A 26,425-nucleotide genomic window follows, 5' to 3' on the forward strand; every position below is an offset into this window, starting at 1 on the left:
ACCTGAATCTACCAGAGATGCTGACATACCTAACATGCATCTCAAGGGCTGAACAATAGGGAGGGTTGAGAGAGAGAGGGAGGTAAAGGTGGGGAGGGGACACAGAACTGGACCCCAAAGGAACTGGTACCATAAAAATCCTATATCCTGAAAGGCAGACTAAAAGTTTGAACCTTCACATCAGGTCCTTAGAGGGACTACCTGAATCACAGGGCCCTGGAGAGAGTGTGATGAAGACTAACCTTAATCTTCTCCTTTTTCCCCTGTCCCCCCCCACCTCACTTGCTCTGTCTCTCTCCCCCCTCTCTCTTCTCTTTCTCTCTTTCTCTTATATATTACCTATATTTTTCTTCCTTTTTTTCCCTTGGTACTGGCTTATAACTCCCAGTACCAGGATGTGGTTAATATCCACAATGAGATGTTTACCAGAGAGACCTTCAAGGTTTCCAAAAGTTAACAGATCTCTGTCAGATCACTTGATTACCCTACAAAAGTTAATGGTAAGACCCTACTGCTGAAGACACCATATGCTCTTGGTATAGAACATTGAGAGACCTGTATGGAATCTGGAAGATAATCAGTTCCCAGACAGTTTGTCTAGTGTAAGAAGGTGCTATATAAGTGACTGTGGAAAATTGCCAACATCTGTCCAAGCAACTCGTGGTCTAAGCTACTCTGCAGCAAACAACCTGATGTGATGATCACCCAAGTGCAATACTGGCACATAGCCATGGTGGGTAACCAACTGCTTTTGAATTGGCTAATAGACCCACTCAGTAGAATGAAACCCATAGCTGGAACTGGGAAACAAGTCAGAACAATACCCCCCAAAAACGTTTGCTCTCCAATATCAAGCTCTCACCAATCTTGGGCTAGAAGAAGGCCTACACCTATTAAATCCTCTCTAAAATAATAATGCTTATCCCATTTATCCAGCTGACTTCACTCTCCATAGGAGAATCTGCTTTTTTTTTTTTTTTTTTTTTTTCAGATGGATGCAGAATCTGAGGACAGGGTCAGCCCATCACACTTCAACAGGGCCCTGGCTGAAACCATAGAGGAATTGATGAAATGAGCAAGAGTTCTGTTTTCTTGGTGAGCCTTGTACCAGCACAATGGTGGAGGAGACAAATACAAAGAACACACAACTCCTAAAAAGCCAGATATCCAGAGAAACAGAGGCTCCCAAGATCTCATCCCTGAAGTAGACCTAAAATGAACCCAACATGGCCCAAGGAAATGCACAGAAGAGAGGTCAGAAAGATTGTTAGAGGCACAAGTTGGGACATTATGCACAGAGACACTGCCTTTTCCCCATAACTGATGGCTACCCCACAATGCATGACCCACAATCCACAATGAGGAGGGTCCGTTTGGAGGGGAGAGGACAGGGAGGAGGCTAAAGATGGTACCAATATGGCTGTTTACACACTGAATATGTACAAAACTAATAACAAAAAGGAATAAAATAAAGACAATATTTAATTCTGTTTTTGTTTATATGTGCTATTTAGAAGATAATTTTAATTCAAATTTAGGTATTATGTGTTAAAATTTTATTGTTGTGGTTATATTTCTTTCTAAACACATATTCTTAATAAAAGAAATAAAGTTAATGGGCTGGAGAGATGCCTTAGTGGTTAAGATTCTTACCTGCAAATTCTAAGGTCCTGGGTTTGATTCCCCAGTACCTACATAAATCAGATGCACAAAGCAGTGAATACATAGAAACCAGTGTGTCTATTATCTCTCTATATCACCTTCTCTCTCTCTCAAAATAATATATATAAATAAAATATGTTTTAAAAAGAAATAAACTTAATAGAATGTTGATAACTACTATTTAATTCTGATAAGAATATTTCCTAGGTTTTGGATATTTAATATTTATTTATCTCTTTAAAGATATAAGAATTAACTTAAAAAGTTTAGTGATGTAAGAAGTGTAAGGGTGGACAGATAATTTTCTTATGTATCACAAATCACCAGGATTTATATCAAATTTATTCAGCCTCATCATTTTCTGTTTTTCCATGATAATTTCATAATATATTTATATATTGTATCTTCTTCACATTGCAGATGACTGGATACATGTATATAGATACTTATATAGAGAGATATTGATAATGGGGTAAGTACAAACTTCTGTAAGCCTCAGCAATAGAATTTTTTGGTTGTATATTATTCTGCTCAGGAAAAAATAATGTAGAGTTTATTCAAAATGTTTATTGCTTTTATCACAACCAAGGTGGATCAAATACTAATGCCTTCAGAGATGTTGCTATTTTTGTCATAGCATTTGCTCAATATTTTGAACATTATCCTATTCTAATTTTTCATTTTACCTTAGTTTCTAAAGGGAATGGAAAAATAAGTAGACATAAATAATGCATGACCCACAACCACATGGTGAATATCAGCAATCTCATTGAGGAGGGCCCTCAGTGGACAGGGGTCAGAGAGGAGGGCACTGATGGTATTAAGACATGATACGTCCATACAAAATTTCAACTTAATAAAAAGGAGGAAAAAGAAAAAATTAATAATAGATGAATAAATAAATAGTAGACAGGTATAAAACTCAGCTTTGAATAAATAAAAATTACTACAGTTTTTGTCACATATTATAAAATAAAGTGAAATTTGGGGAGAAATCTTTAAATTGGAAAATAAACTGCAAAAATTGACATGAGTTTACATGAAGAATCTGTAAAAGTCAACCTGAAATTATTTCAAATACCTTCAGCAAACTGTATTTTGTCTGCTTTTTGGTAGATAATTTAAGGAGCTACAGACTAACAGTAAGCGCCAAGTGTACCCAGTAATCTGCCATAGCACTGGCAGCGTCAATGGGAAAATGTTTTATACATTTGAAAATTATAACAGCTATATATATGGTGTAACAACACCACTTGACATATAGGTGAAAAAGCTGAGGCATAGAAAGACAAAAGGTGCATGATCTTATCTGTGGAATCTAAAAGTGAAGAATTCATAGAAGAAAAGAATAAAATGATGCTAATAAGGCCCTGGGGAGGAATGGAGAAGATGTTGGCAAAGTATTCCACATTTCAGTAAAAGTTTATGAAGTCTAAACTATAGCTAATAATAAGATAGAATTCAAATTGCCTGAGAATCTATTATAAATGTTTCTACCTCCAAAAAAACTAATGTGAGGAAATGATGCTTAGGTATTCCACAATACATACATATAATGAAACATCAAGCAAGCATAATAAATATTTATAGTTTATATTTCTCTATTTATATTATGCACTTAAGAGAGAGAGAAGACAGAGAAAGAGAGAGAGAATATGGACTTGCCAGAGCCTTCTACATGCATGCACCACCAAGTGTATCTGGCTTATGTGTATATTAGGGAATCAAACCTGGGTCTTTTGGCTTGGCAGGCAAGTGCATTAATCAATAAGCCATTTTCCAGCCCTATGTTTCTCAATATAAAATTAATACAGAATTTGAGTTAGATATATTTTCAGTTAAAGGTCATTGTTTGCACTGACTTCAATTCCCCACCATTCTCATGAAGCCAGACAGACATCCATTAGCAGTAAAGAGGGACTTTGGTGCACTCCTCCCTACAACACACACATATTCAAATGAGTACATTAAATTTCTAGTTTTGTTGTTTCTTAACAACCATTAAGCTTTTATTAACTAGTTGAATCTCATTTCAATATCGTCTCAAAATATGAATATATTTCTTTTGTTTTGCTTTTTTGAGGTAGGGTCTCACTCTAGCACAAAGTAACCCGGAATTCACAACAGAGTCTCAGGGTGGCCTTGAACTCACAGCAATCCTACCTCTGCTTCCCGAGTGCTGGAATTAAAGGCATGTGCCACCTTGCCCAGCTAAAATGTGAATAATTTAGACATTAGTAATGATTATTTGAAACTCATAGATCTCTTTTATTAAATTCATGTTCTGTAATTTATATAACACAAATTAAATGAATTGTTTCACAAAATGAAAATTTTTTAGTTTAATTTTTTAAGTATAAACTTTGCATGGAATGCATCATATGTTATTACTTAATTTCTTAATAAATAAATATATAATCTAAAAATATACAGTAAAGGGGATGTTTTAAAGTGAGAAGTTACAAAAAGGTGTACAGAATGCTTTAAATTATAATTTTACTCTATTTATAAATTGTCAAATATATATATATAATATATATGTATATATATATATATAATATATATATATTTATTGGATATACATATGTGATATATGTACAGATAGATAGATGAGAGATGATATAGGAATGGTCCTTTCATTAAGTATGCCTTCATTAAATTAAAGTGCCTTATGCATCTTATACATATGCATCATATACATACAAATATTTACTTATAAATATCTTAGAAATTTACAAGTCCTGCCAAACAGAATGATGAAATGATCTGCCATTTTAAATATAGAAATAATGAACTATTTGGTATAGAGGATAAATTTCACCCTATAAGAAAATGCCACTGAATATTCATTCATGTCATTTACATGAAGCCTATATGATAAGACAATTTTGATTATTTATTTATCCAATGCATGCCACGATCATTTAGATTTGGTGTTGCAATAATCATTCCCAAAACAGCACTGGCTTAAAACCATCAAAGTTGCTTCTTGCTTCCTATGTTCTGCTGCCAGTCTAAGTGTGGTCTTTGGTGTTTGTTGAATTGGAAACAATCTAAGCTATTTTGTTTCCAAGTTACCATTGTAATAACATGTTTTATAATATCCATGACCACAGAAAGGCACTAGAAGACAAGAAAATTTGTACAGGACCCTCACTATCTTAGTCTAAAAGTGACATCACTCCTCTTTCCACTGATTATTTCTTTGCCTATATTAATAATGCCTACTTGCATGAGGCCCTTCCTAACAGCAAATAAGATGTCAGGTAAAACATTAGTGTTTCCGTTACACTAGATAACCACTGCAAATATTTTATTGAATAAAGTTTAAAATTCTATGGTAGATTAGCCAGGCCCTAGCTTTTCATGATTGCAACCTTCAAAATTTAGGAAGAAGATGTTAATCCCTAGCATCTGATGATTCTTCTGCATTCAGAGTTCACCGTGGGGCACAACAGACAAATGCTGAAGCTGAAAGGCAGTTTTGATACTTCAAACAGAAGAAAACACAGTGATAAAGTAAGATGAATAAGCAGACGCCATACTGCATAGACATATAGAGAAATATAAGTTAGTGGATAGCAGAGTACGGCAATATTTTTCTTTAAATGATGAAATAGTAAATATTTTCAGCATTGTGGGATTAGTCTCTATTAAAATTATTCAACTCTGTTTTTGTAGTGTGAAAGGACCCCATAAAATATTTAAGTTGTGTTCTGATAAAACTTTATTTATGAACCTTGAGATTGGAATTGCATGAAATTTTCATATGAATGTTAAATAAAATAAATAGGGAAAGGCGGCCAGGGGCGGGGCTTGCAGGGCATGGTACAGGCTCAATGGCAGCAGCTGGGCTGGACTGGGCTGCGGGGAGACCGACGGCCGGGGCCTCGGCCACCTGCTCCGTGCGGCTCCGAAGCTGGCGGCGGATGTGGGGAAGTTAGCACAAGCCAACGCTCACTGACATGACGTTTGGAGACAACATTCTAAGGGTCCAGCATGGCTCTGGCTTTGAAGCCACAGATGCGCTGAGATGTATAAACAACTACCGGGAATGCGTAAAGTAGCTTGTGCTGAAGAGTGGCGGGAAAGCAGGGCGGAAGGTGAGCACTCCAAAGAGGTTATAAACCGTGCGCAGACTAAAAGGAACTTTACTTGGAGAAGCTCTTAAGTTAAAGCTTGTCCCTACAGCAGATCATATAGGTACAGAAAAATCAAAAGCTAAGAGAACAAATTAATTTTTTTTTTAAAGTTCTCCTGTTTGAAGGTGCAACTGCATGGTCATGGAGTTTCAAGCTCCAGTTTGAAAATTAAAGCAATGGCTTCTAGCTTTTCTCTGCTGTTGCTGTTTTTCTTGGAAATTGATGGGATCCTCATCAGAATGAATGACACAAGGCTTTACCATGAGGCTGACAAGACCAGCACGCTGCGAGAATGGACTTCATGAGAAAGCAAAATTGCTAACTTAATGCGTGTTCCACCCTCCCTCTTCACGGAACCCAATGAAATATCACAGTATTTACCAATCAAGGAAGCAGTCTGCGAGAAGCTAATGTTTCCGGAAAGAGTGGATGCCAACCCTGGAGATTCACAGGAAAGTACAGCAGTGGAATAGAATGTGATACAACATATTCTCACCCTGGACTCTGACTGCACCCCTTGGCTCTCTCTCTGTAGGGGATGTTTGATTATGAGACTTAATTCCTTGCTTGTGTACAGATTTTCTTTCACCTTAAAGGAAAGAAAAAATAAAGGATCATTTCAGGCAGGTCCACTCAACTGCAATTTGTACTGTGTATCTTCAAATTTGTACTCCAGGGTTATAGGTACTGGAGGTAAATTTGGATTCCTAAACTGTCACTCAATATGACCTCAGCAGTAGTAATGTGTGTGTCTCCTGAGCAGTGGGTGTAATCTGCATTGTTATGAAACACTGTCTTTTCCTGTGAAGAGATGAATTTGTGAATTAAGTCCCAAAGCCTTTGACTTTCATAGGATTCTGGGCTGTGCATGTGGATGTGCTGGCTCTGAGCTCTGGGCTTTCTGGTGTGTACACACACTTCTAAAGAGTTGTGACTCATATCAATATTGTGTGTATGTATATGCATGCATGTATACACACACTTGTGCTTTGTAAAAAATACTGATTTAAATGTCTTGGTCCATGAGTAGTCTTAGATTACTTATTTTGATAATTCATTGTTGAAAATTGTGGAGTTAAAAATAATCGACTTTTTTAATTAAAAAAATGAAAGTGGGTAGGAAGAGTGTATTTCTGAAGATTTCATTGGTCTATTTCTGTGAGGAATACAAAGAAAATATGTTTTGGCCATTACTAAATGTGACATATACCATTTTATTTTTATTTGTTCTAAATGTCTTTTGTAAGAGGAATAAATAATACAGAATTGCATATCAAAAAAAATAGAAGAGGCCATTGTTTTGGATTAAGCTCCTTCACTAGTCCTCAATAAAGTAGGTGAAAAATCAAAATGGAGTCACTGATGCTGAACCTTACAGAAGTGAAGCTATTTATCTAGCCATCAGCAAAACAAAATTAGAGAGGAAAAAAAAAATCACAATAGACCACTTTTAATTGGCATAATAAGTGTTTCTTTTTCCACTTAACCCATACACAAAGAAAAAGGGAACCTAAAACAACCTAATAGTAACTATATTTTTAATTGCTCTGTTTCCCTGTTTCTACCTTATAAAGTGACTCTTAAGTGAACAGTCATTCCCATTCCCTTCATTCAGCACTTATATGTCCTTCCTGGCCCATTCTAATGTATCAAAGTAAATGTTCTCAATATTATAAGTAAAGCCAACTAAACATCATTAAACTGCACAGTTGTAGTTTTGTGTTTCTTGTCATATATTGCATCATATAATATTTTTAACCAATTAAAAATTTGCATCCATTTTACCCATAAATTATTGCATCAAATAGATGAGCATTAACCTTAGCTTCCTGGTCCTTTTGTAATTTCTGACACAGGAAGATATAATAGAATACATACAAATGTATAATATCATGGAGCATGCTTTGTTTTTCTTGAGGTTAAATGCACCATTGACCCCAGACATTTATCTTCCATGTATATGGAAACTTACCAAGTAAATTTTTAGTTCTTATCATTAATAAAACAGTCTACTTCTCTGTCTCTCTACTTTGAAAATGTCTGTGTATCTTTCTTTGAACAATATAATGAGTGTGACATGAAACTATGTTTTGATCTTAGACCTGGTAAGGTACAATAAACATTAGAAATAAAAGGCTTACTTCTCAGTGGAAAATAAATACGGACTTTTATCTCATCCTTTTTAGTGGATCATTGACATTAGAAGTCTTGTAATTACGAGTTCTTTTTCTGTTTCCTGAAATGTGTACATGTCTTTTTAAAAGTTTAATAAGCCTCCTGCCAGCTTGCAGATAGAAAAAGGTAGTCTCATTTACCTTGGGACCATTTCCTTGAAATATAATTAACCACAAACAGTTTCTCAGTTTCCCAGTTTCTGTAGGAAGTCAGAAGCCTAATTTCTATGTACAGTTCACTCTCTTTACACACAGATACAAAAGTTCTGTTTTCCTCTAGATAAATCCAATTAGTGAGTGCAGATGGTCATTCAAAACACCAAGTGTGGTGGTTTGCATAGATGGCCCCCAATGTATTCACTATATTATTAGTTAGTAGTTTGCATCTGCAGCCACCTGGCTGGAGGCTGTGTCACTGGGAAGATCTTAAGGTGTGGTGGTGGGTTTGAGATTTTAGTCTAAAGATATGCCAAGTGTGCCTAGCTGCAGCTCCTGAAGTGTGCTGTGCTGTGTGGCTTTTGGCTTGTGCTTCTCTCTTTCTCTCTCTGCTTAGACCTGTGAAGGCAGGCCAGCTTTTTCTGCCACTATGGAACTTCCCCTGGATCTGTAAGCTTCAATAAATATCTCTTCATCTATAACTGTGCCTGGTCTGGAAGTCCATCTCAGCTAACCTGATGCTGTCTGCTATACCAGTGAATATAAGATGAAATGTGACAACTCCTGTTGCCAAATCTTATTTGAGGACTAGTCTATTTATTTCTGAACTGGTATGCAGTGGGTTGTCTTTACCTGGTAATATAAGTAAATGAGATTTGTTTATTATGACATAAGATTGTTTATTTTATTGAGAGGTACTCAGAATGTGTGGCATTCTGGTTAAATGCTCATTCTGCAATAGAGTTGGATTCCTTGTCTCCTACTTCTGTAGAGAGGTTTTCTGGGCTTAGAAGACATTTTGTGTCAGATTCTATTTTCCCCAACACCTCAAGAACAATTATATGTTTATGTTTGCAGTTGATGACACCAGTTCCTCAGTTTGAACTCTTCTGATCTCCACAGTCCTTGTGATGCTCATCAAAACATTTGGATGAGATAGAGTACAGCTAGCAGAGAAGACAAGCTGAGTGTATTTCAGTAGAGAGTAGTGAACACTGGCAAGGGGAGAGAATGGACAATGGCTGAAGAGATACTGTCCCCATCTGTATTCAGTAAGGCATTGTAAGACTTTCCAAAGTCTCTAAAACAAGCAGGTTCCCCCCTCCCCCTGAAGGACTTTGTCCTGTCTTGGTGATTGACAGACTCATTCGGATTGACTCTTATAGGAAGAGGCAATGTTGTTTTTACCAGAATCTCACTCTAGACTTCCTTCAAATTCCTGGTCTTTGTGATCTCCATGGACAAAAGTAAGCCTAGAAACAAAGCTCATGTGAAAAAGATAGCAACAGTTTATTATAGTCTAACATGGAATACCAGGAGTGAGTGTGGCCAATGACAAAAAAAAAAAAAAAAAAAAGAAGCGGTATTGAGCAACCCATAGCCTCAATGGATGAGTGGACAATGGCCTGAAACAAAACAAGTGTAAAAACAAAATTGTACTGATTTATACTTTGGGTAGACTTTATACAAGCAGCTGTCCACAGAGTTTTTTTGTTTGTTTGTTGATTTGTTTGTTTTTCAGTTACAATTTTATTTGGATAAATATGTACTGTTTGTGTTCATTGATAGATACAACAGAGGTGTAAGGTTCAGGAGTGCCAAGACCACCGAGACCATTCTAAAGCAAAGATGAAAACTTTTATTAGGGAAAGCACAAGCTACCAGGACTGACTCTCAAGAGTGGAGCACAACCAACCTGAGATTCCAGATAGTGGGCTTTATAGCTCTTCCACTGGGGGAAGGTGAAGAAGGGAAAATAACTTCTTTGTTCCTTACATTAGCCATTTCAAATAGCTAGGGTGTGAGACCAGAACAGTGACCTTACAAGATAATAGGGCAGGAAATAATGACCTTGTGTGTGTGTGTGGTGGTGGGGGGGTATTGTTAGGCAAGGAATGGATAATGGCTGGGAGGAATTTGAAGGAAGTCCAGACAGAGATTCTGGTAAAAACAACACTGCCTCTTCCTATAAGAGTCAATTCAAATGAGTCTGTTGATCACCAAGATAGGTTTCCTTATGTCTCTGTCACCACATGGTGACTCCATCTTGGGAGCCTATTCTAACCTAACATTCCAGCTTTTTGTTAATGATAAGAGATGGAGGTAAATTTCTTCATGCTGCCCATAAAGGCAATGAGTTCTTATGGGAGAGGCTGGATAATGCAGTTGATGGGTCTCCCTTCAGGTCAGGTGATGAGCAGGCAGTTTCATGGTGGCTAGAGGTAGTAGAGTGGTGAGATTGATAGAACAGTGTAGCATGTTGTCACAACTTGTTTCTGAGTGAAGTAGAGACTTCTCCCATACTACCCCTGTACTGAGCTAGCTTCCGGGCAGTCGCTGGCAGACACCTGTTATAGAGAAAGTGAGGGAGACGGGCTCTGTGCACCCCATGAGAAGACAGAAGGAGAATAAAGAAGCTTATTATTCTTGTCAACAGCTATGACATCAAAGCACCAGGCATAAAGGGAGAATGAACATTCAGAGGAGAGGGATTGAGGGGTTGGGGCAATAGAGCAGACAGAGGGGCATTTTAGGATCAGGGGAGGAGCAGGAACACAAGAGGGTTTAAATATGAGAGTGCCCGCTGGGGTGGCAGTGTACTTATCCCTGGATGAGATAGGGTAAAGGCTAAGGAAGGAGTGTCTGAGTGACAGACAGGGTGTTTGGTTTGGTCTTTATAAGAGGGAGTATGGCATTGCTCTATATTAGAGAACATCCCACTATCCATTAATCATATAAGGTTTTGGACTCCTATATTCAGATTTAGATAGTTATCATTTAATGAACGCCCAGGCAGTTCAGGATGTTAATCTCCTTCCAAGGGCCAGAGATGTAACTTGAGATGTTCATTCCTCTGACTAATAATTAGAGTCCTGTAGTTCTCATTGTTGGGTTTACAAGCTGTTAATTGTGAGGGAGCTACCTGACAGTATGTTTTTACTGTTTATGAGAAAGCCTTTCACAAGATAATAATCTTATAAGGCTTGGCACTCCCAGTGCTATCTGTTAATGATCTTCTGGGAAGTTCAGGGAGTCACATGTCTTTCCAGAACCATAGATAAAGCTTAGACACTATTATTCAGATCAGTAATTAAGTCCTTCTATTATAGTCACGTTTTTATGCAGGCTCTTTACTATGAAATCAAGGTCCAGCCCCAGTGTCCAAGTTGGCGAGTATCTAACTAGGTATCTCACATTAGGAGACACGTTTTACCACCAATACATGATAAGACTGGTGTGTGGTTTATGAAAGAAGGCTAATAAAAATCCTACATGGCCAGATATCCCTGAAGACTGCATCTAGATTAGCACAAGTAAGCTTGGATGGCCAGCAGAATAATCTTTTCCTAGCTCTGAACACCTTACTTTCAGTCAGTCTATGCTCACAAAAACTAAACAAATTCTTTCTTTTGTATACACATGAGCTGTTTCGTTGTTCGGTTGACACTATGGTATGGTGTTTGAGGTAAATAACAGGAGAGTTAAGGCTTACATGTCATCGCTCCTCTTAATTATTGAGTATTTAACCTTCAATAAGTTTCTTAAAATCTGAGGCATCATTGATATGGCCTGTAGATAATAATAACTTATTAAAGAATATTAAGTGAGATTGGTATATGGCCACTGAAAAAGGGGTAAATATCCCACACATTAAACACTCATGGTTTTCATTTTCTGTTACCTTTCCTTGTCTGTTATATTTTGATGTACTTCATGAGTTGTTCCAATTATATTTGAGCTCCTCCCACGTACTCAGCTAGAAATTTATGGATAGGAAATAAATGAATAGCAAAATATCCCCAACACCTGTCCCCATGCGTATTTTAGTTTAGTGGGAGCATTACACAAAAGGTAATAGCAGTGCTGTGGTTTGTTAGTAAAATGTGCCTGACAGGCTGATGTGTTTGAACACGGGGTCCCCAGATGGTGGCGCTGTTTGCAAAGCTCATGGAACACTCAGGAGGTGGAAATGTGCTGGGCCAAGAGTGTCCCTGGAGGGTGAAGTGTGTAATTTCCTGTTCCAATGCCACTTCCTGTTCTCTCTCTGCTTCCTGATGCGGAAATGTGCCAAGCTCTGTTTCTTGCTCCTGCCACTACCACACCTTGTTGCCAGATTGGGCTCTATTCTTTGGTATTGCAAATCAAAATAAATCCTTTCCTCTGTTAAGTTGCTTCTTGTGAGGTATTTGGTCACAAAAATGAGAAACTAATTAGGACAAGTTCAGACAATTGTAGCAAGGGTTACAACAGTGCCACCAGGTGACATGAAATTTTAACACTGAGAGCGGGACTTGTTGGGTGGTTTACAGTTTTTAATAAGTAACATTGTTTAAACTAAATTATATGTAATTTCCTGCAGAAGTAAAGGCTTTAGCACCTTTGTACACTCTAATCCTACCCCCTTAAATCCACAGGGAAGTCTTTCCTCCCCTTGTTCTGTCATCATCATGACATAGAAAATGGAGGGGGGGGGGTTAGATTTTAATTTCTCTATAGATATTTTAAGTAGAAATATCTGAACTATAGGGCTGGAGCGATGGCTTACTGGTTAAGTCACTCACCTGAGAAGCTTAAGGACCCAGGTCCAATTCCCCAGTACCCGTGCAAGACAGATGCACAAGGTGGCACATGCATCTGTTGTTTGTTTGCAGTGGCTAGAGACCCTAACTTGCCCTTATCTCTACCTCTTTCTCTCTCTCTCTCTCTCTCTTGTTTGTTTGTTTTTGGTTTTCTGAGGTAAGGTCTCACTCTACCCTGGCTCAGAGTGCCTTGAACTCACAGAAATCCTCCTACCTCTGCCTCCCGAGTGCTGGGATTAAAGGCATGCACCACAAGGCCATGCTTAAAGTATATTTTATTCATTTATTTATTTATTTGAGAGAGAAAAAGAGGCAGACAGAGGGAGACAGAGAATGGGCATGCCAGGGCATTGCACACGCGCCCCCTTGTGCATCTGGCTCTTGTAAGTCCTGGGGAATCAAACGAAGGTCCTTTGGCTTTGCAGTCAAAATGCCATAACCACTAAGCAATCATTCCAGCCCCTCTTTCTCTCTTAAATAAATAAACAAAATATGTTTTAAAAAGAAATACCTGAACGATAGATATTGCAAACAATTTTGTAGTAGTTGTCACATTAGTGGGTTTATTATGTTGAAATATGTGGCACTCAAAAAGGCAACTGAATGTGTCCATGTTTGGTTTTAATTGTTCATTTTTCTGAGTAGCAAGTGGTTTAAAAGTGTAAATCAAAGCCAGGTGGTGGTGCATGCCGGTAATCCCAGCACATAGGAGGCAAAGGTAGGAAGATCACTGTGAGTTCAAGGCCACCCTGAGACTACAGAGTGAATTCCAGGTCAACCTGAGCTAGAGTGAGACCCACCTCAGAAAAAAAAAAAATCTAAATCATTTTCCCCATAGATGTAACTATGGATGAATACAATATCTAAACTCTGCTTTCTCCATAGAAAATCTAAATAAGCACAGGTGGGTTGTCAAATCTGGATGGTATGATGATTTACACATGTATAATTGAATTGTTAGGAATAAAGATCTCACAATTTTGTGATAATTGGATATTTTGTCTTTATAAGAATTACAAAATTATCTGCTATTCTCTAAATCATTATTTTACTGATTTTTGTTTCATTGCAGTCATTAAAATTAACCACCTCACATAAAAAGCCACAGTAACAAAGACTAGAAAAATGACTCAAATGAGGACAAGTTTATGTCATAGAGAGGCTGTACCTTGGAGAATGTGTAATCAAGTCATGGAAGTGAGATTGCCTGTTTCAAGCAATGAGGATTTCCTTGAACCACAGTCCGGAGATAATGATCGAATAGACTAAGACTGCAGAGAATTGTGCATACCTCTTTCACCTGCTTGAATTCTTCCTCTACTTAAACCTAAAGTTAATGTCAGTGTCCTAAGATGGATTTGGAATTACTGAACCCCTCTTTCTGAGTGTTCCTTCTCCTGTGTCACATGACTAATTATTTGTTTTTCTGCTGTTCATCATTAATACCTTCTCCTCAATTCCCATGCTGTGGGGGATAGTTGAGTTTCTTTCTTTGGGACACATGAAGTGGGGGGGGGTTGCCCTAAAATAGCAACAGTTTCACTGATTCAATTTATTCATTCTTATAAGACTTCATTTCAGAATCAAATGTATATTTTTGAGAAAAAAAGAAGGATGAATGCAAATAATATCATCTTAATATTTGTTAAAGCAAGAATCTCACATGGCAAAGTTAAATGTGGCGTGCAAGCTATTGCAGTATTGAGTGACTGAACTCAACTCTATTGAAATGAAAGACATGATAATGAGACTCTTGGCAAGCTAATGGGAAGTGCAGGGACATTGATGGAGAATGTTTTGCCTCAGTGTTTGCATATGCTTTTGTCTGTGCTGAGAGCCTATGCCTTTGCTAACTGATGCCTGTTTAAACTAGGCTTCTACTCTATCATAATGCTAAAAGATGATCTTGGTAACTTCTGTATGAATCATGCTTTAAAGAGGTGGCTTTTAGATCCTTGAGAAACATAGCTTTGGGTTATGAACCTAACAATATATTTGAAAGGGAAAGTGAAGGAATTTGCAATTATAATTCTGCAATCTCAAATTTCTAAGTAAAGGCAGGTCATACTCTTCAGGCAGGAAAAATATTTTTCCAATGGTTAGGTAGCCTGAAGGGAACATTAATATCCTCTTGGTCAAGAGCTCTTAGGAAAGCTAAGACGGAATATATATTTTTTTTAATTTTTATTTATTTATTTATTTGAGAGTGACAGACACAGAGAGAAAGACAGATAGAGGGAGAGAGAGAGAATGGGTGCGCCAGGGCTTCCAGCCTCTGCAAACCAACTCCAGACGCGTGCGCCCCCTTGTGTATCTGGCTAACGTGGGACCTGGGGAACCGAGCCTTGAACTGGGGTCCTTAGACTTCACAGGCAAGCACTTAACCGCTAAGCCATCTCTCCAGCCCGAAGAGGGAATATTTTTTTAGCAGTGCTAGGATATCTAAAATTCAAACTGTTCCTAAATACTTATGTGTATGCCCATATATTAATGCTACTCTCACTTCAGTTAGAGAACCTTCTCTTTTCAGATGGCATTGGCCATTGGGGAGACTCCAAAACAACCAAAGTGCAGAGAAAAATGGTAGTGGTGCGTTCATCACTCAGTGAGACATCTCTATCACACTCTCCAAGGCTCAGGGAACACTGAAGAGGAAGTGGTGGAAATAATGTACAAGCCAAACAAGGGGAGCAATGCTTTTCAATATCATCTTCCAAAAACGAAGTGACCGTAGTATTCATGACCTCACAGTATCTGATGCCACTTAAGAACTGAATAACAGGGGGAAAGGATAACATCAATGTAGAAGAGAGACTACTTAGAAGAAGGGATTCAGTGGGGATGGCATTAGGAGAGGGGTAAAGGAAGCTGGTGGGAGGGAATTATGATCACAATACTGCCTATAAATATTGAAGTTGCCAATAAAAAATAAAATAAAACCCAAACTCTTCATGATCACACACTGAAAATCTGAATGAGAAAAGGTGTTGGTGGCTGTCAAATACTATGCCAAACGTCCTACTTGGTAAGTATTGCATATTAGCAAATTTCCCATACTTTCATCACTGAAAAGAATAATCATTATTTGAACTACTATATATTTTCCATTTTAGGAAGCAGAAACATTCATTTGTAATTTTTCTATAAATAGGCATGTGTATCTAGGTAGGCATAAAATTTAATTTTTATAACTATATTTTAAAAATATTATTTCTTTATCATGCACTGTTTTTGCTTAGAATGGCCCCAGTGTGTTTTCATTTAGTGCAAAATCTTTACAATAAACTTTAATAAAATGTTCATATATTTATATAAATATATGCACATATACATATGCATGTGTAATGTGAGCATATGTATATATCCATATCTATATCTAACTCTCTTTACATACATATATATGAGAAAAATACATAAAAACAAATATTAAAAAATTTATTATTAGTAAAATTTAGTAAGATATATATCTCAGTTATATCTTAAAACATGATTTGTGGCAAAATGATTAAACCCAACAAAGGAGTGTTTTCAAGGCTGTTTTTATACATATATGAGTGACAATTTGACTTTTCATTTTTATGTTGTGTAAATATTCTTTTATAATAATGCCTTAATATATGCTTGAGTTTATCTTGGGGAAATATGAATATGCTTAAGTATGTTACTCTGTCATTCTTTCCTTGCTATAATTTTAGGCACTGAATTTTTGGAATTAAATATTTCTAAGCATAAATTATAGTGGGCATGATACATAGCTGAGTCTCTAAAATGCGAACTTCTCTTTAAAATTACATCATAAGATGTCGTATAGGTTTTTCACTTAGAAATGTATTTGAACTTATTTCTAGCATATCCTTCTGGACTCCTCTCTATTCTATTTTTCTTTTATATTTTACCATTTATTGTTTATTTTGAATTATTTTGCTTCTCAATATCTTTGTATTTCTAGGAAGAATATATTATGTTTTTAATTATTTTGTAGGTTTTAAGGAATGTAATTATTTTTATTTATTAATTTGATTGACAGAGAGAGAGGGGGGGAGGGCAGATAGTTGGAAAGAGAGAATGGGTGCACCAGAGTCTCTACCCACTGCAAACTAACTCCAGATGAATATGCCATCATGTGCATCTGGCTTAGGTGGGTTCTGGGGAATTGAACCTAGATTCTTAGGCTTTGTGACCAAGCACCTTAACTGCAAAGCCATCTCTCCAGTCTTGTTTTAGGGAAATTTACCTATGTAAAGTAGTGTGAAGCATAAAATTAATGCACACCTTTTTAAGCAAAGACTGGAGTATAATTCAACAGTGTTGATATATTCATTTATATTCCTCTGTCTATGACCTCCAAATTTCATGTACTTTGTATTTATGACTTATCATTTTTACCTAGCCAATGCTTAGTTGGAAACATTCACAATTTTCATGCACTTACCATCCTTCTTCCTCACATATTTGACTCTCTGATGGGTCACTTCTAGTCTTGTTGAAGGTCACATAGTAGATGCTACTTGGCCCTTGAATATAATATTCAATGAATATAAACTCTCAATTTTGTTTGTTATCTTGTTTTTACTCTCATTCTAAAAACAAGTTCTATAATTTTAGGTATATAGGAAATATATTTTCTTATACCCTCAAAGAGTCTATTATGCCAAATACTGATAGGCTATTTTGGTCAAGTTCTATGTTTTTATAACATCCATTTTTTGCTTTAGATCTGCTTTCCTGTGATGTGTGTCTTAAGTGTAGCACAGTTTTAACAATATGACCCTTTGACCTTTATGTGAATATGGATTTCCGTTTCATTCTTCTACTTGGAAAGTATTAGACCTCTTTATACTTTTAATGACATCTGTAGCATTTACCTTCTCATTGCTTGGACAAAACACCCTACCAGGTACAGCTTATTGGAGGAAAAGGTTTATATTCATTTATGGTTTTGAGGAAAGCTTCATCTTGGTGGAGAAAGCATGACCACGAGCTCATGTCTTCATACACTAGTGGTAGGCAGAGGCAGTCTGAGAGAGCTGCCTGTGAATACCCACTGGACTGGACTAGTCAACCCCAAGGACCACATCCAGCAACACTGCTCTTCCAATGATGATCTGTCTCCCAAAGTCTCCACTAGATGGGAACTAAAGAGGCAGTTTAATCACAAATGCTTAAGGGTATGGGGGTGGGCAACATTTTACATTCAAAACACCACAACATTTCTCATTATTTTTGAAAATATTTTAGATATTGTTTTATTTCATATTTATGTATTTATATATTTATTGCTTCTTTATTCCTTTTATCCCTGCATCTTCAATTAGGTAGATATTAGTTTTCATACTGTTGCATTTTTACTGTTTTTTTTACTAACATTTTTTTATTATTCTTTTTTTTTTCAGTTCTTTGATATATCTTTCTAACATTGGGATAAGGTTTTTGTTCCCATCTTCCAACTTAGTCTTAATTCCCTTTATTCTCATGCATCTTGTTTCATGTTTAAGTTCTTCCTTTCCCTATGATATCCTGATTATCTTTTTCTAAGATTTGTTCGCATGTGTGTACATGCTTTCATAGTGTGTGTGTGTGTGTGTGTGTGGACACATATGTGTGCAAGTAAACGTGCAAACGCCCATGTGTGTGCATAGATATGTGGAGACCAGAGGTCAGTGTTGAATGTCTCACTAAATCTCTCCCCACCTTGGTTTCTGAGACAGTTTTCCACCAAACATAAAGCTCTCCTAATTGTCTATATTAGCTACCCGCCAAGACCCAGAAGTGCTGACTCTGCTTGCCTAGCTCTAGAATTAAAGTTCTGTGGGTGCTGTTGATCCGAACTCCTCCTGCACAGCAAGCACATTATAGACTGCGGCATCTCCTCAGCCCCTCAACCTTGGCTTGTAAAATAAAGTATCCCTTATACAAGTTTTCTTTTGAATTTTTCCTAACTGTGAAATACGGGTTTCTGAAAATAATATACTCATAATCACTAATATTATAGCACTAAACCATATGTCGTAATAGTACATCATGTGTAATGAGCTGAATTAATCATACTAAAACAAAAATGATTTATTTTCCTATGCTCCATACAAAACATGTTATAAAACTTTATTTGTATAAAAATAAAACATGATCCCTTATCAAAATACAGATCAGAATGCAGGAAAAATATTGCATATGTGCGACAGAAAAATCACATATATTATTATCCAAGTTATGTGTATTTGGGATACATGTTAGATTTTTCCCAATGATTTATGATTATGTTTTTCTTATCTAGAACAACAAAAATTTCTTCTGTTTAATTTTTATTTTCAGATTTTAATTTTTTTTTTTTTTTGTTTTAGAGAGAATGAAAAAAAGAATTAGTGCTCCAGAGCCTCAGCCTCTGCAATCAAACTCTAGATGCTTGCACCACCTGTGTGACCTGGAGCTTGCCACATTTTGTGCATCTGGCTTACTACATGGGCTCTGGAGAGTAAATACATGGGCTCTGGAGAGTAGAACATCTTAGGATTTGATATATCTTTCTGCAATTGGGATAAGATCTTTGTTCCCATCTTCCAAATTACTTTTCTTCCCTTTATTTTCCTGAATCTTGTTTTATGTTCAAGTTCTTCCTGTCCTTACGGTCCTTAGGCTGTAACCAACTTGATTGTAAAGTGTCTGATTCTTAAATAGACACGATTTCAAAGTTAAGTTCTTCAAAAGTATTTTACCTATATTATTTTGAAAAGATTAAGACAATATCTGCCTATCTATATATCTGTTTCCACAGTCAAGTCCATAATGTAGATTTGTACTTCCTCCAGGTTAACTAGAAAATATATTAAGTTTTAATTGATTAGCATTTGTATAAATATCTGCTATGCATTCTTTTTTTTTTACAAACCACACAAGCCTAAGGAGTCCCATCTTGATCAAGTGTTCTACGTAATGTACATAAACACTCAAACACTTGTGAGCAGCATGCTTGGGTTAATATGTGTCACTCAATCTGGAACGTGAGATTCCCAGATACCTTATGAAACATACTGGCACGTATGTGTCGATATGCTTGTGTGATATTTATGTGGTATCACCAGGCTGACAACAAAGCTTTTCCTCCACAATATGGACTTCTTAGGAAGAGTCTTGGGTAGAAAAAAAAAAGGCCAGACATTCCACTAGGAAGAGAGAATTCTTCCTACAGTGAAATTCTTACTGACACATTGACAGTTTTTCTGGATTATTATATCCTCCCCATTAGGGATTTTTACCTTGCCTTCAAACTTTAACTGAGACAAGAGCTCTTCCTGGGACTGAAACCACAGCTTTTAGACTGGAAGAATTACATCCTGTCCCTGGGTCTTGGCTCTTCAGCTTCCATGTAGGACCAATGCATGAGTTTTCCTGGGGTCCAGCTTGCTGATTTGAGTCACTCTATAGATATCTGTAGCCTTCATAATCATGTGTGTAACCTTTATGATATAATGTTATTGAAACAGGAATTTTGGGGCTTCCTGGCCAATGAAGCAATATACACCAACACACTTATAACTTGGGTGCCCATGGTTTCTTGTCTTATATTCATAAGACAATTGAAATCCACAGGCCTGGAGGAGATTAAGAGAGGTTTTATTACAGCTCAGAGCTTGAGGAGGGGCAGCTTTGTGCCTTATCCCAGAATGAAGCACGGAAGAGCTCTTGGGAAAGGATGCAAGTTGGGATTTGAGAAACCTAGAACATAAGAGAAGAAAGCAGTTTTTGTTCAGAGAGGTAAGAAAGGGTTTGGGAAGCCCTCTTTGAGTTTCAGGGAGGGTGGCGGCTTTGTGGGAAATAGCACAGGACTATGTGAGAAAGAGCAGGTTTCACTGGTTTCTGTAAAATGAGACAATATTTCCAAAAATCCTAAGAAGGGATCAGGGTTTCTTTCATATAGGAAGGCTGTAAACTTTATCTAGATATTTTACTGGAGGGCATAACTTTCCAGGGAAGAAAAAGATAAGGAAACATCCAGGTTCTTTTTACAGACATTCCAGGTTCTCCTAGCAATCATAATGACAGTTTCTGCTTTTCTTCAAGGAAAAAAACAAAACAAAACAAAACAAAACAATTCATTTTGGGGTCTGTCACCCCTAAACTGCCTAGCCAATTTCTATCTCCTTGCTACACTATGACTAGGTTGTTTATAATGTACTGTTTTTGTTTCTTTGGAGAAGACTGACCAAAGCAATGTTATAAATATTTGATTTGGAAACAAATAGTGTAATTGGCTTCTTTTTTTTTTTTTTAAATTCTACATCAGAAGACAAAGAATTCCTAAGAAAAATTCATAAGAAAAATTGTTTAAAGCTGGAGCTATATTTAATAGAAATGTCTAATATGCTTCTCTGTAGGCTTTCATTTCCTGGCCATGACACATATAAAGGCTAACAATATATATTTAATATAAGTATTAGCATATGAGTCAGAAATTTCAGATCACATATAGTATACCATTTTACCTTATCATAGAAGTAAGACCTTATATTGATTTATTGAAACAAATAGTTTGATTTTAATTTGTTAAACCATCTTCATTATTTTTTAAAGTCTGCAATTAAAGCAAATTCCAAAACAGAGCTTTCTCTGTATTATCTGAAGTATGAGAAAATGCTAATTTGTAACCATGATACATTGAAAAGGAAACCATAAAATGGGCCTGGTATTGATAGTATAGGAATGAGTATTTTGCAAAGTATAAATCAATTAAATAAAGTGGCATATTATGAAATGAAAATGTAACCAGATAGTGCTGAAAACATATTTTGGGTGTTTATCTTCAATACTGTTTGTTAAAATCAAAGCAATTCAAATGGAGGCTCAATTATAAAATGATTTTTATGCATTTCTTCGTTGCCTGGAATCCTAAGTTAATCAGATAGCACACAGTGCACATTTCAGGATGTTGATAAATAAAAAGGATTTTTCCTTATGCAAATATCAAACAAATACACTACATCACACTTGAAAAGCATTTAAGAGCTTTAAGTATTTCCTTTTCAGCTTTCATCAGTGTATCTTAAATGTCTAGTTTATTTGCTGTGAATATTTCTAGTAAATTATCTAATAATTTACTCATCACCTGGATTATCCTGGGTTAGTATGCCCCTCCATGTTGCAACATTTTAATTTTATTTTAAATATCTTATTTATTTGAGAGACGGAGAGAAAGAGAGAAAGAGAAGCAGGCTGAGAGAAAGAAAGAGTTAGTGGGCATCCCAAGACTCCTAGCCACTGCAAACCAACTCCAGAGGCAAGCATCACCTTGTGCATCTGGCTTTATGTGGGCACTGGGGAATCAAATCCAGGTCATTAAGCTTTGCAGGTAAGCACCTTAGCTGCTGAGTCATCTCTCCAGCCCCATATTGCAACATTTTTAAATGAGTCTAAATATAAGCCTCCATCTTAAAACTGTCTTCAATATGCTCATCTTGTATCTAGTCTCTGTTGTTCTGGACTCTTCCCAGTGAGATTTTCTATATTGACAAACTCCATTGTGTTCATGAACTCAACTCTGGTTTCACTCCTTTATAAACTTTATGAATATTCCACATGGGCTAGATATTACTCTCCTTCCAACCCGTGATATATCAAGACCTTCACTCTCATTTTTCCTCAGGAAAGTGATGACCATGATCAGGGTAAAGTACTTTTTTTTTTTTTAATTTGTCTCCACCAAGCTCTCTTCTTCCCTTATGTATTTTAATAAATTCCTATGAGCTCTGCAGCATGATCTTTGATTTGTTTTTCACCATGTTCTCTTTCAAAAATCTCTTTCCACACCATCATCATTTTCATTTTGGCAATCTCTGCTTTGCTCCTTCAAAAACCATGATGCTTCCCTGACAAAGAGCTCCATCTGAGTGTAATGTGGCTGCAGCCTCCATAGTCCCATCTGTCTGATGCTGCATTCCCATTGCACTGGAACAACAGCATGGGCATCTTTAAAATGACTTCTTTGGGGTCTAGCAATTTGGACAACCCTTCTTTGTCATGTTTTGATGGTATCAGCTTGCCTGATTTTGGTCCTGGCTGCTTCCCTGCGCTGTAGACAACTCCATTCTTCTCAGACTACTGCCATTATTTTCTGTGAAATTGTACCCAGTTCTGTGTCCCAGACTCTACTGTGATGTTCACTTTAGCCACCACCTGTAACTTCTGGCTCATGACCACAATAGAACATTTCTCAAAGTCGCTTGTAGTTCTCACTCTCAAAAAAGGCAAGTGGATTGTAATGATTTCTAATTTCTTTTTTTTTTTTTGTAGCACTATTGATTAGACCTTGTGTCTGATGCATGCTCAGCAAACATAGTACCAATGAGCTCCATCTGTCTTCAGCCCTCTTTACTTCTATTTTAAATTTGAGGCAGTGCCTCATTGTAGCCCATGCTGACCCCATACTTACTCCATAGCCCAGGCTGTCCTCCAATTCTTAGCAACCATCCTACCTCTATATTCCAAGAGCTAAGATTATAAGTGTGAGCCACTATGATTGGCTTTGTCCTTTTAATTTTTATTTTTTGGATGGGTCTCACTTAATTGTCCATGGTAGATTTATATTACTCTGTGTCCCAGGCTGGCCTTGAGCTTGTGATCCTCCTGCCTCAGCCTCCTAAAAGTGACTGATATTATAGACCTGAAATAGAGGCCCAGCTAGTTGTAATGATCTTACATGTTAAAGTATTTTCAGTTCGGCATGGTTTTGCTGTGATAACTTGTTACTAGAATCAGTTTACATAATCATCATTAATGACTGGGAGCCTGAAAATGGGAACTGAATCAGCCAAAGTCCATGGGTTGCTGGGGAAGCTATGTAAGTATTTTACAGATGCTATGTTGGGAAGGAGAACTGTGTTCTATTGTTTTCTTTCCTTTTATTTTTTTCAAGGTAAGGTCTTACTTTAGCTCAGGCCAAACTGGAATTCACTATGTAGTCTCAGGGTAGCCTCGAACTCATGGTGATCCACCTACCTCTGCTTCCTGAGTGCCGGAATTAAAGGCGTGCACCACAACATCTGGCCTGTGTTCTATTTTTTGAGATTTTGGCAGATTATGTATATTTTTCTTGAAATAATTAATGGTATCAATTTAGATTAAATGCATGAAATTTCTTAAAATAGTTCATGACGTATTTTAGTATAAATTACTGATGATTTAAAATATCTAAGGAATTCCCCCCTTGCCATATGGTACAATGAAATTCAACTATTTGGATAGCCAGAGCCTAAGTATGAAATTAATCTTGTCTGATTAGCTGTAGTACTAGGAAAAGTCTGCATGTGGAGTGTTAAAAATCTGAACATCAAATTCGGAACCCTTATAGTACTACAGCTCAAATCCAGCTAAATTAATCAAGAGAAAGCAAGACAAAAGACACAATACTTTCCTCAAAGGGGATAAAAAATAGTTTATTCTGAAGCCAAATATGAATGACCAAATTGCCTGGGAACACAAATTTAGGTTACCTCAAATTTCATGTTCTGATGTGTTAACAATTTCATGAAGGCTTTATAGTTACAGAACAAAAGAAAGTCATAAAGCAAGGCACCTAGCAAATATATTGGCTGACCTTCAAGTAGGTCAAAGTGGGGAACTCTCCACCATAGGCTTCAGATGATGTCTGACGACATTCTTAGCCCTTGGATTGTTGGACGCTGACTGTCAGTACATTCCAAAAAGTTCGCACCTGATCAATCAATGTTAGGTCAGTCACAGAGGTGGACAGTAAATGTGTATTGAGGGGCTAACGGCAGCCTAAGATAATTAGACTTTGGTTCTCCAACACCCCATCTGTCTGTGATCACAAGAGTTTTATCAGTCCATTCAGCCTTGGTGGAGGTAGATGTAGTAGATACAGAGCTTTTCTGGGAACTTTAGTTCACAATATCTATAATTGGTTGTATGTAGAAATTATATATAAATCTTTCCACATGAATTAGGAAGTGTCTTTCCTAGGAATAGGTATAAATATCAATGCAACCAAGATCAGAGAAGGAAAAGATAACCTTATTTTTCAGTCCATGTTCAGTAAAATCAAAAGTGCATTTTCAGACTGGAGAGATGGCTTGATGGTTAAGTTCTTGCCTGTGAAGCCTAAGTACCCCAGTTCGGGGCTTGATTCCCCAGGGCCCACGTTTGTCAAATGCACAAGGGGCCGCACGCATCTGGAGTTCATTAGCAGTGGCTGGAGCCCCTGGCGTGCCCATTCTCTTCTCTCTTTCCATCTGCCTCTTTCTCTGCCTGTTGCTCTCAAAGAAATAAATAATAGTAAAAAAAAAAAAAAATTAAGTGCATTTTCTAGTTGGCTATAGAAACCTTCAATTTTTTTTTTAATTTTTTTCGAGGTAGGGTCTCACTCTAGCCCAGGCTGACCTGGAATTCACTATGTAGTCTCAGGGTGGCCTCGAACTCACGGTGATCCTACTGCCTCTGCCTCCCGAATGCTGAAATTAAAGGTGTGCACCATCTCGCCCGGCTAAAAGTTTTGAAGTTAATGGCTTGGGTTCATAGGGCCAGTAAGATCAAGGTTGGCACACCATCCTTCATGAACCTGGAAGGTGTTTCTCCTTTGTAGCCATTAAGTGAGCAAAATGCACTATGCATGGGGGAGCTGGAGAAGAATCAGGTCATGTGAATATCTGCCGTTGGCTGAGTTCAAAGTCCCTGCCTCTAAAACCCGTGAACTAGTTGACACAGCTCGGTGGGCCCACTTCCCACAGTGTAGCTGAGGGGCCCACACCTGAGTCAGAGAACCTATTTAAATGGGAGACTGAATTTGGCAAGCTTGCTACCCATGGGGGGTATGCACTCATAGTAGATGGTGCAATGACGTTGATGGAGGATAGGCAAGAGCTAGCTGTTTTGAGTAGTCTCAATTAGGGTTTGGGGCTCAAAGAGAACAAGAAGGTGCCAGCTCAGTCGCTCTGACAGCAGAAATTATTGGCAAAATATGTGGCTGAGACTGATCCACAGTGGCCCGTATTGCCCACGCCCTACTAAGTTTCCTGGGTGGGCTGACCCAAGTGGGCTGACCTTCAAGTTCATCTTCCAAATTTACCAGACAGTCAGGTCATACCTGAATCTGATGAAGGCTGAGGCCTTCCAGACCCTAACTCTCTCTCTGAAAGTGACCCTCTGTGTGTGTGTGCGTGTATGTCTGTGTCTGTGTGTTTCTGTGTGTGTGTTTGTATGTGTGTCTTTGTGTGTGTGTGTGTGTGTGTGTCCTTGTCTGTGTGTCTCACTCTCTTATGTTCTCACTCTGCGCAACTTAATTTTTGTGAGTCTGGCCTCTACTCTCATCTAAGCATTACGTTATTTCTTGCTCTAAACTTTTCCACTTGCCTCTGCTTTATAGGTTGGAGTAACTGCTCATTTTGTTTGTATGTATGATCTTTCTTTGATCTCCAAATCTACCATGTGGGTGCTGTTAACCATCTCTAGATGTTCTACCCATGTACTTGCTCTACACTCAGGGTAGCCATGAGTGTACCACTCATTTCTCCTCTGAATCTCTTGGTCTCTTCTGTGACACCTGTTTTCTCATTTCTTCCCCATTGGTACTCACTGTTTGATCTAGGAGGAACCCTCATAGCCATGTGGGTTCCTCCTAGGTCTCTCTGCACAAGCTCTAGATTTTGCTTTTCACATTTTTGTAACTTTACCCTAATTTCTCTCTAAAAGCCTCTGTTTCTCT

General features: G+C 37.4%; 1 pseudogene; it reads left to right on the plus strand.

Annotated features, from left to right (window-relative positions):
- Positions 1-1,226: 1,226 nt before the first annotated feature.
- On the plus strand, positions 1,227-6,277 carry LOC101610704 (annotated as a pseudogene).
- The last annotated feature ends 20,148 nt before the right edge of the window (positions 6,278-26,425 follow it).

Source organism: Jaculus jaculus, chromosome 11, assembly GCF_020740685.1.
Source record: "Jaculus jaculus isolate mJacJac1 chromosome 11, mJacJac1.mat.Y.cur, whole genome shotgun sequence".
Lineage (NCBI taxonomy): Eukaryota > Metazoa > Chordata > Mammalia > Rodentia > Dipodidae > Jaculus > Jaculus jaculus.